Source organism: Globicephala melas, chromosome X (assembly GCF_963455315.2).
Source record: "Globicephala melas chromosome X, mGloMel1.2, whole genome shotgun sequence".
Taxonomy (NCBI): Eukaryota; Metazoa; Chordata; class Mammalia; order Artiodactyla; family Delphinidae; genus Globicephala; species Globicephala melas.
Genome location: NC_083335.1, coordinates 16,374,857 through 16,391,298, shown reverse-complemented (window position 1 = coordinate 16,391,298; position 16,442 = coordinate 16,374,857).

Here is a 16,442-nt window from a genome sequence, read left to right as displayed (position 1 = left end):
TTCTGGAAAAGAACTTTTAATAATCATAGCAATACCTAACACACAATGGGTGCTTCGTACCTCTGTGCCAAGCGCCATGTAAGGCCATCCTCACAGACTAATTAACGAGGCCTCACACAAAGACCTCAACTGGTGGCATCCTCATCTAAATTGTCTGGGGCTGTTCCCAATCCAGTGAGATCAGACTGTGGTTGGGATCAAAAGGTTCTGCTTCATTAAGTGTCAGAATGTTGTCGTGGCTCTCTAAGAAATCACAGTTGGGGGGAAAAGTCTCTCAGGGACTATTTTCCTTTTTGCCAAGATGGTGTCATTCAAACTGGCGGGAGAGGGACTTCTCTGGTGGCCCAGTGGTTGAGACTCCACACTCCAAATGCAGGGGGCCCCGGTTCGATCCCTGGTCGGGGAACTAGATCCCGCATGCCGCAACGAAGATCCCACGTGCAGCAACTAAGACCCAGCACAGCCAAAATAAACAAGCAAATAAATAAATAAATATTTTTTAAAAACTGGCAGGAGATGTGGCTTCCTCATTAATGTGCCCAAGTCACCTCGACTCACTCCAGTGAGAAGCACAGCAGGAAGACATCCCGCGGGCTCAGCTTTGCCCCTGTCTGACATCCGTTCAGAGAGTTGAAATCCGTTGGCTTTTCAGGGCAGTGGGTGACACTACCCACGGTCCTTACAGATCTTCAATAGGTTGACATTTCACATCATTTGAATAAATCAAAGTGACAGAGGTGCATTAAGTTGCTGAGTTGGGGAGAAGATCATAGAGAAGTGAAAAAGACATTTTCATTTTCTTGCTGATGAGCAAAATAAGTAAATTTTGAAAAGGAAGTGAGAAGCTTTGTGGGAGGACCCTTCTCAGGGAGAGAGCTGCAGTGGTACCTCTGTCTTGGCCAGTAATAAACTGCTGAGGAAATGTCTCAAAACCACCCACCATGTGCACCCTAAAACCCAACGTGTAGAATTCACATTCTCCCTGGAAAAAACAGAGCCCTGATTAGGTAAATCCTGACCTTGGAATACAAACTCTCAGTGTCACATGGAAAATTGAATCTGGTTTCCTCTAAGTGAAACTTGAGCCTTGGTCCTCCATGGCTGTTAATCTTTATTTTTCCTGCAAAAAGAAAAAAGTAGTTTCTCTACCGTTGGTGAAAACACAGGGTATAGGCGCTCTTCTATTTGTATGCAGAAACAGCCTAACTCGGCTTCCAAGCTGCTTTTTTTCAAAAGGAGTTTCAATGGAAGCAACCTAGATGTCCATTGACAGAGGAGTGGATGAAGAATATGTGGCACATATATACAATGGAATATCACTCAGCCATGAAAAAGAACAAAATAATGTCATCTGCAGCGACATGGAGGGACATAGAGATTATCATACTAAGTAAGTTAGAGAAAGACAAATATCCTATGATATCACTCATGTGGAATCTAAAAATATGGTACAAATGGACTTATTTACAAAACAGAAATAGTCACAGATGTAGGAAACAAACTTATGGTTACCAGGAGGAAAAGGAGGGAGAGATGACTTGGGAGATTGGGATTAACATATACACACTACTATATATAAAAAAGAGAACTAATAAGAACCTACTGTATAGCACAGGGAGCTCTACTCAATACTCTGTAATGGTTTATATGGGGAAAGAGTGGATATATGTATATGTATAACTGACTCACTTTGCTGAACAGCAGAAACTAACACAACATTGTCAATCAACTATACTCCAATAAAAATGAAAAACAAAAAACAGCAACAACAACAAAAGAGGATTTTTAAGAATTCAGTGAGTGAAAAGAAAAAGCAAAGCAAACAAACAAAAACCCCAAGTGGTCCTGCAATTTGAGTAGAAGTTGAAAAACACGACTGCGAGGCCTCATTCAGGAAGGAAGATCTTTTCATGCGAATCAACTACTAATTATAAAATAGGCGAGAGCAGGCGCTGTGAGGGACTAAAAAGGAGGGGGTGGGGCGGTACTACTTCAGCATTTAGTCACCCTGGGCTGGAAAGTGGGCGTTGTAAGACCTGGCACTAAACCCCAGCGAGTCACTCTGTAGCGTGGGTTTCTCGCACTTTGGGCTTTCAGTTTGGACACCACTGGGTGGGGGAACTAACGTCATTGTAAGACCAAGTTATCACATTGCCAATGTCCACTGCCCAGAACCAAGTCAAGGGGAGGGGATTTGTGGTCTAGAAAGCAAACGGAAGGAAAGTGGTCTCAGTGCCGTCTGCGTATTAGAATCGCCTGGGGAGCTTTGAAAACTCTGTGTCCAGGCTGCACTCCACGTGAATTAAATCAGAATCTCTGGGAGGAAGACTCAGGAATCAGTTGTTTTAAGCGAGTTAATTAATCAATTAATTAATTAATAAGTTACTGTTGCTTGATTTACTTATAGGTATCGGTATTTAAAAAAAAAACTCCTTAGGTGATTTCAAAGTGCAGCCAAGATTGAGAATCATGAATTAAACAGCAATAAAGCACAGCTAAAGTAATAAAGTATTCTAATGTGTGCAGTCTGTGCTTTTTCAAATGATGCTTTCTCTTATAGTTGGCATGCAAATGGGCGATTAACGTTAGCGTTGGTATCTCGTTTCAGTATTGAAATGCGTGTAAAGTGAATACCTAATCGAGGGGCCAGGTCTGATGTTGAGGTAGGCTGGCAAGGCCGATGCCCTCCTCAGAGAGATGGGCTCCTTTGAGCTCATGGGCTTGGCACTTGGTGTGCTTGGCCGATCAGTTGCTACCAAGTGATCAAGGCGGCACCAAGGTCTGAGAGCCAGGCAGGCAGGTGGATCTGGGATTCGAGTGGAGACAGTGTGGAGAGGCATTGAACATGGACGTCCCCGAGATGGGACGGCGCACTAGAACAGACTCGGAGAGGGATGCAGCTTCATTCTGCCCCACGCTAGAGCTCTTTATGCAGGCTCAGGCAGTGGCCACCCTTCTCTTTGGCGGGGGTTTTGGAGTTTGAGGGGAAGGATCTGCTACGGCATGTGCTTCCGGTAGGTCTGAGTTAGTTTCATGTTCATTGTGTTCTAGTCAACAGCCACCTATCTGACTGAGGACAAAGTTTCGAGGTGCCTAAGATTCTCCTGGCTAGGAGAGCTGTGTGCTGATGTGGTGGGACTGGGTACACAGGGCCATTCCTCCAGGTTGAAGTCCTCGTTGCCTTCAGGGTCTGACTGTTAAGATAGCACCCAGTAAATATTGTATTGCAACCCATTTGAGGACATTCTTTCACCTGACAACTCTTCATAGCGTGCCTGATAAATTTCAGGTGCTTGTGAGAGAAGACTGAATCAGCTAAGTGGGGCTTGGGGATGGGGGTGAGGGTGTCCCAGTCTTCTGGGGAAGACAGCTCCAACAGGGCTCAATGAGTCCACAGAACAAGAGGGACATGATATAGTAAGAGTTCCCAGAAGTACTGAATCTTAGAGAACGAGTAGGCACTCCCTAGGTGAAGAGAGTTGGGAAGGACATTCTAGGCAGAGGAGACAGAGAAGGAAAAGCATGTTTCTATTGGAGATCACATGCAGATCACTGTAGCTGGAGTGTTAAGTGCTTATTTGTGTGAACTAAAGGAGAAGGAGGGATCAGGCATGACTCCCCAAGAGATTTGACCGTCATACTTTGCTGATGGGGTTGTAAAATGGCAGGGGGGAATGGGGAGTGACTAGTAATGGATAAGAGTGTTGTTAAATGATGCAAAGAAAACAGGTGACAGAATACAGTTTTTTTTTTGGCTGCACCTCCCGGCTTGCGGGATCTTAGTTCCCCAACCAGGGATCGAACCCACGCTCTCAGAGCTAAAGCATGGAGTCCTAACCGCTGGACCGCCAGGGAAATCCTGGCAGAACACATTTCAGAGGGACTGGTGCCTGTGGGGCCTCCGGGTACTGATGTTCAGTAGCCAGGTAGACGGTGAGTCCCAAGCTCCTGGGAGAGGTCTTGGTAGGAGATGGTGATTTTGGAGTCATCAACTTGGTCATCAATGGTCATTGATGTTATGGGAAAGGATTCCATCACTGAGGAAGAGGTTGTGGTGTGTGAGGGCTGTAGGCCAAGGAAAGATCCCTGGAAAACACTAACATTTAGGGGATGGTAGAGAAAGACGAGCTCATGCAGGAGCCAAAAGAGGAGGCTCAGGAAGATTTGAGGAGAAGCAGCCAAGTGAGAGGACGGATTGTCATGGGAACCCAGAGCACTGAGATACAAAACCCAATGTAAATACTATTATATAATTAAGTCATTGCCCACATTCCTAGTACCAGCCCATACTGACCCTGTTTTGCCTGTATGGGTAAGATGAATTTTGTGCAATGATAAATTCTCTGTAATTAAAAAGTTCTCTTTAAGAAGAGAATGTTTTCAACAAGAACACCTTTTAATTCTTTTTTTCCCCCCTTTTGCTACAAAATGCATTTACAGGCAGACCTCGGATATATTGTGGGTTTGACTCCAGACCATGGTAATAAAGCGAATATCGCAATAAAGTGGGTCACATGAATTCTTTTTGTTTCCCAATGCATATAAAATTTATGTTTACACTATATCGTAGTCTATTAAGTGTGCAGTAACATTATGTCTGAAAAAACAATGTACATGCCTTAATTTAAAAATACCTTATTGCTAAAAATGCTAGCCATCATCTGAGCCTTCACGAGTCATAACATTGATACTAACATCAAAGACCAATGATCACGTCCACCATAACAAATAGAATCATAATGAAAAAGTTTGAAATATTGAGAGAATTACCAAAATGGGACAGAGACATGAAGTGAACATATGCTGTTGGAAAAATGGCGCCGGTAGACTTGCTCGATTCAGGGTTGCCACAAACGTTCAATTTGTAAAAAACCCAGTATCTGCAAAGCACGGTAAAGTGAAGCACAATAAAATGAGGTCTGCCTGTATTTACAGCCAGATAAAATTCTCCGACTGCATATATGGTACACATTATAAGGTCCTTCTTTGATACATGTCCTGATAATAAGGACATTTAATACATTATTAAAATGTCTACCAATAAATAAGCCACAAGGATATATTGTACAGCACAGGAAAAATAGCCAATATTCTATAATAACTTTAAATGGAGTATAATCTATAAAAATTTTGAATCACTATGTGTACACCTGAAGCTAACATAATATTGTAAATCAACTATACCTTAATAAAAATTTTAAAAAATACATAGCAAACAAATATCTTTGTCTCTTAAAATATAATTTAATTAAACTGCTAATGTATAAGCCATGCGACTGGTCACTGACATGGGTGGCTTGCGACCCTTCACTGATGAGTCCAGAGCTATAGCAACACATCACCCGACCATGAGAATGTTTTTAACAAGAACATTATAAAAGTCTCTTTTACGAGTCCTGGTCCCTGGTCCCGTTTCCCCCCTGCCCCTGCCCCTAGAAAGACAGAGGTCATCTCTCCAGGGCAGAATTAGTTCCTCCACCCTCTGCAGCCCCGTTATTCCTGCAGGTCCTCTTGGAGACAACAGGAAGAGGTGTGGTCCCCGGAAGACTGAAAAATGAGCTGTCGGCGTGGGCTCGTCACACGTGCCCCAAGTTGTCTGCCTCACGTGTTGACAGTGATATTGAGTTGACGTTTATTAAGTGCTAACTATATGTCTGGCATAAGCCTTTACTCATTTAGTCCTCAAAATAACCTTACAAGTACAGTTATTCTTCCCATTTCAAAGATGAGGGAAACAAGGCAAAGAGAAGTAAAGTGACTTGCCTGCCGCTGTCTAGCTAGAGCATGGTAGGGCTCTAAGAGCACTTGGCCTTAACCAAGATCTACCGACCTCTCAGGAAGGAGCAGCAGGTAGCAGCGTGGTGCAGGGGTAAAGGGAGTGGATTTGAAGTCAGCCAGTCAAGTCCAAGCTCTGTAATCTAACAGCAGGCTGTGCTACATTTGGCTACTTACACACCCTCTCTGAGCCTGGGTTTCGTAATCTATATCATGGGGATATTAATACCGGCTCTGCGAACCTCACCGGTTTGTTGTGATGAGCAATTGAGATGTGTACTAAGCGAATGCTTAAAACGATAAAGCTCTGTGCAGACGCCAAGTCGGTGGTACTCTTATTTTCCCAGAACCTCATTTGGCAGTGGACACAAAGTAGGAGCCTAGCACCGCTGATGGGGGGAACTCAGGGATCCTGATCCACGCTCTCTGGCGACACCAACTGTACTTTTTTTTTCCGCACCACGCGGCACGTGGGATCTCATTCCCCCACCAGGGATGGAACCCGCGCCCCCTGCATTGGAAGCCCGGAGTCAACCCTGGACCGCCAGGGAAGTCCCTAACTGCACCTTATTGTAACTCTCTGTTTGGATATCTGTCTGGGACTTGTCATCTCTGTCTCCACAGCACCTGGCTCAGTACCTGGCCCTGAGAGGCGCCTGGTATCTGGTACTAGTTTCTGGGGGTAACAGTGAGAGCGGCAATAGGAGGAGAGGCCCCAGCAGCAGCACTTCGAAGGAATGACTACAGTCCTACCGCACCAGCCTGTGGCCAGCAGAGGGCAGCAGAGACCCTAGGCCCAGACCGTGCCGGCGCAAGCCCGGGTACCCGGCCAGTCTCCGTGCATCTCTGACATTGCATGGCATTTGGCCTCTCTCCCAAGGGGTATAAATTGTGCTCCGTTTGACTAAAATGTTTCCCCAAACCTTAGCAGTTTTCAAATTTCGGCCTGAAACTAGGGCAACAGGAGTCGTTTTAGTCACCAAGGCCATTCCCAAAGTTTGCTAAGCCACCACATTCATGAGGCCTGAAACTCTCCAGGGAGGGACGGTGGCGCTTCCCAACTCCTTCCCGCAGAGCTCAATGCGTTTGACAAATGGTATTATCGAGTTTGGAAAGAGTTCCTGGCTTTAGAAGATCGAGAATTGGAAACTTCTGTTTCTTTCTTTCCCTTTTTTTTAAATAGTGTATTCAAAGGTCGCTTAGAGAGAGCTGCTGTCTACATATTATTTTGATGTTCTGTCGTTAATAGAAGGCCCCACAAAGTCCGTGTTGGGAGTCATTTAAAGTGGTTGAATGGATGGTAATTATTTTAGCTAGCCGTGGAAAGTAGGGCCCAGCATACTGGTGAAGTGGCCTGCTTCTACTAATTGATGGGCCAACCTTATTATTTTTTCCATTTGACACCAAAAGGCTGCTGGAACTAATGGCCTTTCAAGAGACGGCAAAAGCTTTCTATTTATTTACTTTATTCTCTGGCTTTTACAGGGTTCCATTTTAATACCCCTTAATTACTCTCCAGCAGTTGAGTGAAGGGGTTAAGAGTAATGGGCTTTGGAGTCAGACAAAACGGGGCTTGAATCCCGGCTCTCTAACAGCTCTAACAGCTGCCTGGGCTGGGCCACTTATGGTACCGCTCCAAGCTTCAATTTCCTTATCTGTAAAACAGCAACACTAATTCCTGCCTCAAAGGGTAATTGTAACGATTCAATGAGATGATGCGTGTAGAGCACTTAGCCCAGAGCAGGGTACACCACGAGTGCTCGGTAAATCACAGCCCTTGATATACTCAAATACTATAAGAATGCTAAAACACACGGGCACGCGATCATGAATTCACACTGAGGACAGTCAATGGTCATGATAAAATGCCCGAAACAAGCCCTCATCAAGTAATGAGGTTCAGAGAGATGACGTAATTGCCCAAAGTTGGTAGGAAAGTGCTAGAGATGGACCTTAAGCCCTGTCTGTCTGAGGCTAGAACTAAGCCTCCCATGTCACCTTTGTTCTGGAAGGGCAATCGACTCTTCCCTCCAGCCTGAGATCTCTCAGAACCAGGTTGTAAAAGTCTGTCCTGCGTCCCCTTCAGGGTCCATCCTCAAGTCCACTGCTCTAACTGAGGCTGGCTCCCAGGAAGCCAAGTTATTTGCCTAAGGTCACACAGTTGGCTGAGCAAGGAGACCTGGAGAAAGAGTGGTAAATCCATTATTCCTTAGCCTTGATGTTGTACTTCTGGAACATAGAGTATAATTAATAGTCCAGGCATCCAGTCATTCATAAACATGGCACTAGGGGTACAGTGATGATCAGGGAAGACCCAGCTCACAGTCTAATGAGGAAGACAGACAAGGGGATAAACACGGGGTGACCAACGCTGTAATGGGATGCCTGGGGAGCCGAGGGAGCTCAGAGGAGGGCAGCTAACCCAGACTTGGGTGGGAGTGAGGGTGTGGGTCCAGGAAGGATCTATAAAGTTCATCTGTTCTTTCTGTTGGCCAAGAGTAATATCAATTGGTCAGTGGCACAGTGCTATTTTCATTCATTTTTTGAACAAACATTTACAGAATGAGGTCCCTGTGCTAGGCACAATAAAATACAGAGATGACTCAGCCCTGGGTATTGCCCCTCTGAAAGCTGGCTCTTTCCTTTAAGAAATGGGTAGCCGTGGTGCTTTTCAATGTATTCAGAATTATCAACTCCATCAGCTTCAGGTAACAGGTAACGATAACTAAGTCTGAAAAATTCATTGGTTGGATTTCTGCCTGGTTAAAACATCTGTTGATTATTTGTTCCTTTTGCATCACAAAATGTGTTAGTTTGGGGCTTCCCTGGTGGCACAGTGGTTAAGGATCTGCCTTCCAATGCAGGGGAGACGGGTTGGATCCCTGGTCCAGGAAGATCCCACATGCCGCGGAGCAACTAAGCCCGTGCGCCACAACTACTGAGCCTGTGCTCTAGAGCCTGCGAGCCACAACTACTGAGCCCACGCACCTAGAGCCCGTGCTCCACAACAAGAGAAGCCACAGCAACGAGAAGCCTGCGCACCACAACTAAAGAAAGCCCGTGCGCAGCAACGAAGACCGAACGCAGCCCCCCCCCCCACACACAAAATGTGTTAGTTTGTGAGCAGGAAAGTGCACCTGAATTTCTGGAGCTTCCTGCATGGTAATAGGTTATGATATTAACTAATGAAGTCTTGAAGACTGACCTTCACCTTTTGAGGATGAAATCAAACTCAATGTCAGTGATATGAGCAGACACGTTAACGTTGAGGTTTGTCTTTTTGGTCTTTGGCTTCCATTTTTAAATTCTAGTTTTATTCCATTTAGGGGCTTGGCATTTTGCACCATACCTTTGTTCTGCTTGTGTTTTTTTTTTTAACCATATATAAATGGAATCCTGCTACCTTTTCTTTTGGAACTCCAAAGCATTTCTCTTTTCAGTAAAAAAGACAATATTATCTCAAGGTACCAAACTCTTCTGACCCGGAGATGGAGTTGCTTCTATCATAATTTCAATAATTCTAGAAGTTACTGGGGTTAAGTCAGTTAGAGTGGACAGATCGCCATTGCGATTAGGTTTGGGGACACAAAATCCTCGTGAAAGGGTTGGGAAATTTTGAAAATGTGTCCCAATTGTCTTCCCCAAAGTCCCTTTTCTGTCATTAGCAAGCTGGATGCAAACTAACAGAAAATGAGAATGTCACGCTATCTTGGCCAGATACTATTTCAATGTATTTCACTTTCCAACTTCACAAAGAATATATTCAGAGTATTTCCAATGAAATCCGCTGCTGTTGCCTTCACAATATGAGGAAATCCTTACCAGAAAACTAGGTTTCTGTACCATCTAGTGGTATAGCTGACACACAGATATTTTTTAAGTGAATTGTTCTTTAAAAGAATCTCTGTGGGCTCAGGTCATTGCGGATTGTTTCATAGAGAGATTCTAGGGTCAAGGAAATGGTCAGCTCCTTCATTCTGGTATTATTATTATGAGCTCTGTTGCTTGACTCCTTACCTTGTCAGGAGAACGATAGATTCGGGTCTGCAATCTTACTGACTGTAAGTCGGGGCACGGGGGGAGAAGGGCCAGCATTAAGTGTGCATTGTTAGAGCATAATACACTGTTAGGGCATAACCTCTCTCTTTTTTCTTTCTGGGACATCATTTAAAAGCTCCCAGAACTAAGAAATTTTTTTGAAACTTCAAATGTGGTAGAAAGCACATAACATGAAATTTATCATCCTGTTTCCAAGTGTACAGTTCAGTAGTGTTAAGTATATTCAAAATATTGTGCAGCAGATCTCCAGAACATTCCGTCTTGCAAAACTGAAACTGTAACCGTTGAGCAACCATCCCCCGTTCCTGCTGCCCCCTCTAACAGGTTTTATCAAGGGATCACTCATAGACAATCCTTTATGGGTCAGTGTTTTCACTAAAAGGAATAATTGTCGCAAAAACTGCTCCCTCCCTTTCCCTGCCCACTACTTGGGAACAAAAGAATGATTCTGAAGTAGTGACATTTTATCTTTTGTTAACCCCAAATCTCAGAGCTGAGTTCCCGTTTCCCACCATCGTTGCCCGCGAGGGCTGGGAGCAGAGGTTTTGAGACCTTGAAATGCAGGATTCTGTATTCTGTAAAAATAAAAAGTTAAAATTAATTATTGTTTGAATTGAAGGATTAAGTCAAGGGAATTTAAGGCTCACCAGGGAAAAGTTGCAGAGAGATCCCAGTGGAGGAATAGAGAGCACACTTTCCTCTAAAAAAAGGAGAGAGCTGGTTTGGAATTCTGGCTCTGCAAAGTTTCAAGCTCTATGACTGCTATGGACTGAATGTTTGTGTCCCCCAAAATTTATATTTTGACCTAACTCCCAAGGTGATGGTATTTGGAGGTGGAGCCTTTGAGAGGTAATTAAAGTCCTGAGGGTGGCACCCTCATGAATGAGATTAATGCTCTTATAAAAGAGACGCCAGAAAACACCCTCTCTCCTTCCCTCACCTGAGGACACAGCAAGAAGATGGCTGTTCATGAACCAGGAAGCACGCTTTCACCAGACAGAGTCTACCTGTGCCTTGATCTTAGACTTCCCAGCCTCCAGAACTATGAGAAATACATTTCTGTTGTTTAAGCCACCCAGTTTGTGGTAATTTGTTATAACAGCTCACACAACCTCAGTTTCCTCATCTGCAAGGTGGGAATAACAACACCTATGTGTTGTGAAGCAACAACTCCACACACACACACACACACACACACACACACACACACTAACATGTCCTTTTTCAAAAATCACAAAGAGGATAATAGAAGCTGGCTATTCCGTAACTTGCCTTTCTCAACTAATGATATATCTTAGATGTCTTTCATTACCAGTGTATATAAGTCTACCTGATTCTTTGTACCTGGTCCATAGTGTTCAATTGTACAGATGTATTATCATTTATTTAGCCAATTTTTTTGACAGGAATTGGGATCACTCCTAGTTTTTTTGCTACTAGTAACCATACTGTAATAAACAATTAACCTATTTTAATTATCTATGTATATTTTACAATGAGCTTAAAGTATATGTGTATGTGTGTGTGTGCAGTGCATGTGTATACCTCTTGTACTTAATAATATGCATTTTCATGCATAAATATAGATCTATAGCATCATTTTTTTGCGGGGGGCCACACAGTGCAGCATGCAGGATCTTAGTTCTCTGATCAGGGATCAAACCCACACCCCCTGCAGTGGAAGCGCTGAGTCTTAACCACTGGGCTGCCAGGGAAGTCTCTATAGCATCGTTTTAAGGGCTGTGTATTACGTTATATTGGATGAATGGAACATAATTTGTTTAATGAATGCCCTACTCTTGGAGATTTATGCTGTTCCTGATTTTTCACTAGTATAAACAACGCAATGTTAAACATCTGTGTGCTTACATTTTTGTGCATTTGTCAAATTATTTTCATTGGACGTACTCCTAGAGGTGAAGTTGCCAGGTCAAGGAGTACACATATTTTTGAGTAGTCATTTCATTTAAAAGGAAAACGCCCATTCTGTCACACAGATTTGCTAAACAGAGGTCCTCAGATATATAGCCTCAGGAAGAAACATTTATATCACGTAGGTCGGTGGTTTCCAAACCTGATGTAGTAGGCAGAATAGCCCCAATGATGGCCATGTCCTAGTCCCCAGAACCTGTGAATATGTTATGTTACATGGCAAAGGAAACTAAGGGTGCAGATGGAAGGTTGCTAATCAGGGCGATTATTCTGATTATCTGGGGCCCAGTGAAATCACTAGGATCTTTAAAAATGGAAGAGGAAAGCAAAAGAAGAGAGTCAGAAGAAGATGGGACTATGAAAGAATGATCAAAGAGATGCAATATTGCTGGCTTTGAAGATGAAGGGAGGAGACCATGGGCTGAGGAATGTGGGCAGCCTCTAGAAACTGCAAAGGGTAAGGAGACAGATCCTTCCCTACAGCCTCCAGAAGGAATGCAGCCTCGCAAACACCTTGATTTCAGCCCAGTGAAACCCATGTAGAAGGACTTCTGATCTCCAGAACTGTAAGAGAATCAATGAGTGTTGTCTTAAGCCACTAAACTTGTAGTAATTTGCTACAGCAGCAATAGGAAACGGGTACACTTGTTTACACCCAAAACTAATGACGGGGTGTGGGGCAGGGAGGAGATGGGGGAAAGGTAGGAGAATGGGGGTGTCTCATCCCCAGAGGCTCTGATTCAGTAAGTCTAGGGCAGAACTGAGGAGTATTCTTCACCGTGCTTCCCAAGTGATAAAACGCATCAAGTGGGGCTCTCGAGAGGCACTGATATAGACCACATGGCTCTGCAGAAGTAGCCATCTCCTGTTACGTAGACAGTCATTTGCTGGCCTGGCGGATGGTCCAGGTAGCTGATTGAAGATGGAGCTGACCTGGGGCTCCAATCTGGCACCAACCTTAACTCCATGTCCACGTGACAGTGTCAATCAACCTCACTAATCTGACCCCAGCTTGATTTTTCAACTGCTTATCAACCCAAATGCTCCACTCCAGTCAGACTAGTCTAATCGTCATCTATTCAACGAGTCTTGAGATTTATTTGTCTTTGCTCTTAAAATACTGCCCTATTGTCAGCTGGGTCGTCCAGAAAGCAGGCTCCGAGAAAGAGTTAAAGATGTGAGAGGTATATAGGGGCTTGGGGCGAAACATCTGCAAAAGATAAAAAGGGAAGGAGGCAGGGCTTCCCTGGTGGCGCAGTGGTTAAGAATCCTCCTGCCAGTGCAGGGGACACGGGTTCGAGCCCTGGTCCTGGAAGATCCCACATGCCGTGGAGCAACCAAGCCCGTGCGCCACAACTACTGAGCCCATGTGCCACAACTACTGAAGCCCACGCACCTAGAGCCCATGCTCCGCAACAAGAGAAGCCACCGCAATGAGAAGCCCGCACACCACAATGAAGAGTAGCGCTGCTTGCCACAACTAGAGAAAGCCTGTGCATAGCAACGAAGACCCAACGCAGCCTAAAATAAATAAATTTATTTTTTTTAAAAAAAGGGAAGGAAGCAGAATTGAGGAGGAAGAGACTCAGACTAGGATGCAGATCTGATAAAGTCTCAGCCAACTCAACAGGAACCCTGGAACAAATACTGCCCAATAGAGGAGTCCCATGTTGGGCAGTAATGGCCAGGTCCTAACACTCCTGTCATGCTCAGTCATTGGCTGCCCATGAATAGCATGACTGAAGCAGATCCTAAGGTGCTGATAGGTGGAGGCACTCAGCGGACAGCACTTCTTGGAGCTGAATGGCAAACTCCTGGCTGCCAATTCTTCCGTTTTCCAGTTGGCCAGACCCTGTCCTTTCTTTGAGCCCTCCTATGGCAACTGTTGACAGGTCTTGTCATAACCACTACATGTATTTCGAAATATAGGCTGTCTGAGCTGGAAATGTCCTTAGGGATCATCTCATTTTACATATTGAGAAACTGAGACCTGGGCGGGGTGGGAGGGTGAGTCATTCAAGATGGCACAGCTAGCTGGTGGCAGAGCCAGAACTGGAACCCAAGCGTCCTAACACTCAATTCCGGTTTGCAGTTAACATTAAGAAAAGGCTGATCATTTTGAAAGATGAGTGGAGGGTCAGTCTTCACCTAAAACGTAATTGTAACTGCTGTAAATCAATTGACTAAACTTGCTTCCAAGTATGCTGAATCATTAAAATGAAGGGAAAAAATAACCAAACTTCTCTTTGAGAAGATCTCTGAGGCTTAGTTTAATCTCAATTAAATTGATAAGAAATAGTGATAAAACTGTAATCCTTATGAAAATTCTATAGCCCATTTCATTTCTATAATCACCACTAATCTATAAAAAATTCAGTGACATACTATTTTAAAATCGTACTAATCTTATTAAAGGAATTCGTACGGACCATTGCATTATTTTGAAAATACAGACGGTTTACAAAATGATTTGCAATTATGTCAAGCTAGAGAAACAGTTATGGAAAGGGCAGAAACTATTGTTTATACGGGAGAAAGATGTGATATAAAGATTACTTAGCTTTATCTCTGGAGAGGTGACTTTCTTTTCAGCCTTACACGTGATATTGATTTTTAGAATGGAAAACTGCTTCAACACAAGTCTCAATTGGCTTTGCAAACAACATCCTTATTTGGAATTCTTGATAGTCTTTACTACCAGAAAAAGGAAATTGTCACCTTTTGTTTTAGCCCAGGTATCATTCAAGTATGTAAGTTTCCAGCACATTTGGAAACAATTTCCATTCTTTCAGACTGTAAAGTTCAGCAATGAGTGTGTTTGGGTTGGGGGAGATGTGGCAGCGGGTGAGTCAGTCAATCCGGCCACTTGTCAATTTCTGAAAATTGTAGAGAAAAATGTGAATGAGGTTTATGGGCTGTAGCCCTATTGGGCCTGACTTTCCAGTTTCAAACCTTGATCGATCTGCTAATTCCACCCCCTCCCCAACTAGCATCTCACAAGATTATCAACTAGGAGTGTAGATGAAACCCTACAGATAACACAGGGGGCTGGGTGTGTGTGTGTGTGTGTGTGTGTGTGGGTGTGTGTGCGCGCAATTAGCAAGAGCAAAATGCCAAAGTGAGCCAAAGAAATGCTTTTCAAGTTACCTTTTTGGAAGTGAGGTGTGAAAGTTAAAAAGGATGGATCTAGAAAGACAGAAACCAAAGTCTAGGATTAAGTAGATGATCTGGGGAGGGATTTACTTGTCTCAGAGGAGCAGGGGTCTTTCAGAGGCAGGAGACCTTTTCTTCCCTCTTTATTAACGTGGGAAAATTGATCACTGCTTTCAACTTTATTCAAGAAAGAGCTTCCAGGCTGAGGGATTTGCAGGGAAATATTATCAGATTACCCAGGCTACACAAAATGCCAGCCCTCTTGGAATCATTTTTCTTTTCCCTAAATAGCATATTGAGTTCAGTTCTGATGGGCATGTTATCTTCTAACAGATGAATCTTTCTACAGCGAGCCAAGATAAACACACACTTGTTTAAGTGCTGGAATCAGCCTCCACCCTGAATTTTCCCAACCATCACCTAAAATAGAACACGGCTTTTGAAGGCAAATAACTGAGAGAAAATGTACTGGTCAAGTTTTTTTTCTCTTAGTAAATCTCGGAAACCTATGTAACACACTGGAAAAACTGCTTGAGACAAGAGAATTACTGTATTACTGCCAAAGTTACCAATTCACTCGTGCAAGAGCTGTGGTCTTTATTTACATAGCAGATGGGAGAACAAAATATCCAAGAGCCGCCCTGATGGTAACCTTTGATAAATATTATGGTGGAGAGAAAAGAGCCCCGAGATCAGACCCGGGTTCCAGCGCTGGCTGTGTGACCTTGGGCAAGTCATTGGCCAACTCTAAGCCTCAGTATCCACATGTATTAAGTGAAGATAATCATGTCAATCCTAGGGTTGCTGAGAAGTTTGCATAAGATCATGGATGTGAAAGAATTTAGAATTAAGAATAGCATAATCCAAAAATGTCATTTGATTATTCACCCTTTGAGCTGTTACACGGGAGCAACTGGGGTGTGCGTGGGGAACGCTGGTGGCAGGGGCCTCCAGGGTTGTCAGGGCTAAGTACCGAGCTCACACCGGACCATGAGCTGTCTATCAGATCGGAGAGATGAATGAGTTTGGAGAAATTTGTCATCTCATCTGGAACAATCTGCAGAGAAGTCCTGCTACCAAGTCTTGGACCCACGTGGGCAGCCACACTGGTGGCCCCAACGGTTCTGTGCTGGAAAGAAAGTTACTATTTTCCCGATGTCACTAACAGCGGAAGAGCTACAGGAAAGCTTCCGTGTTCATGGCAGCCAGGCGGGCCTCTGCAGAAGGCTGTCAGGTGCAGATGACCTCCTCCTCAGAGGGAAGGCAGCCAGCAAGTCTTGCAACTCATCCAAGAAACGTTCTGGATACAGAGCTCATTCTAGGCCCCACTTGGGATGGCGTGGTTTGCTTACTAACGACTTGCAAGTTACTTCTCAGATTGCTCAGCCATTCTATTTGGAATCACTTTTTTAGAATTCAGGGATCGAATTTTCCGGGTGACTATCTCGTTCACCAGGCCCAGCCTGAGACCTTTTCAGCTTCCTTTCAGACTCCAGCCACTCTCAGTGGGTCTTGCCCACCCC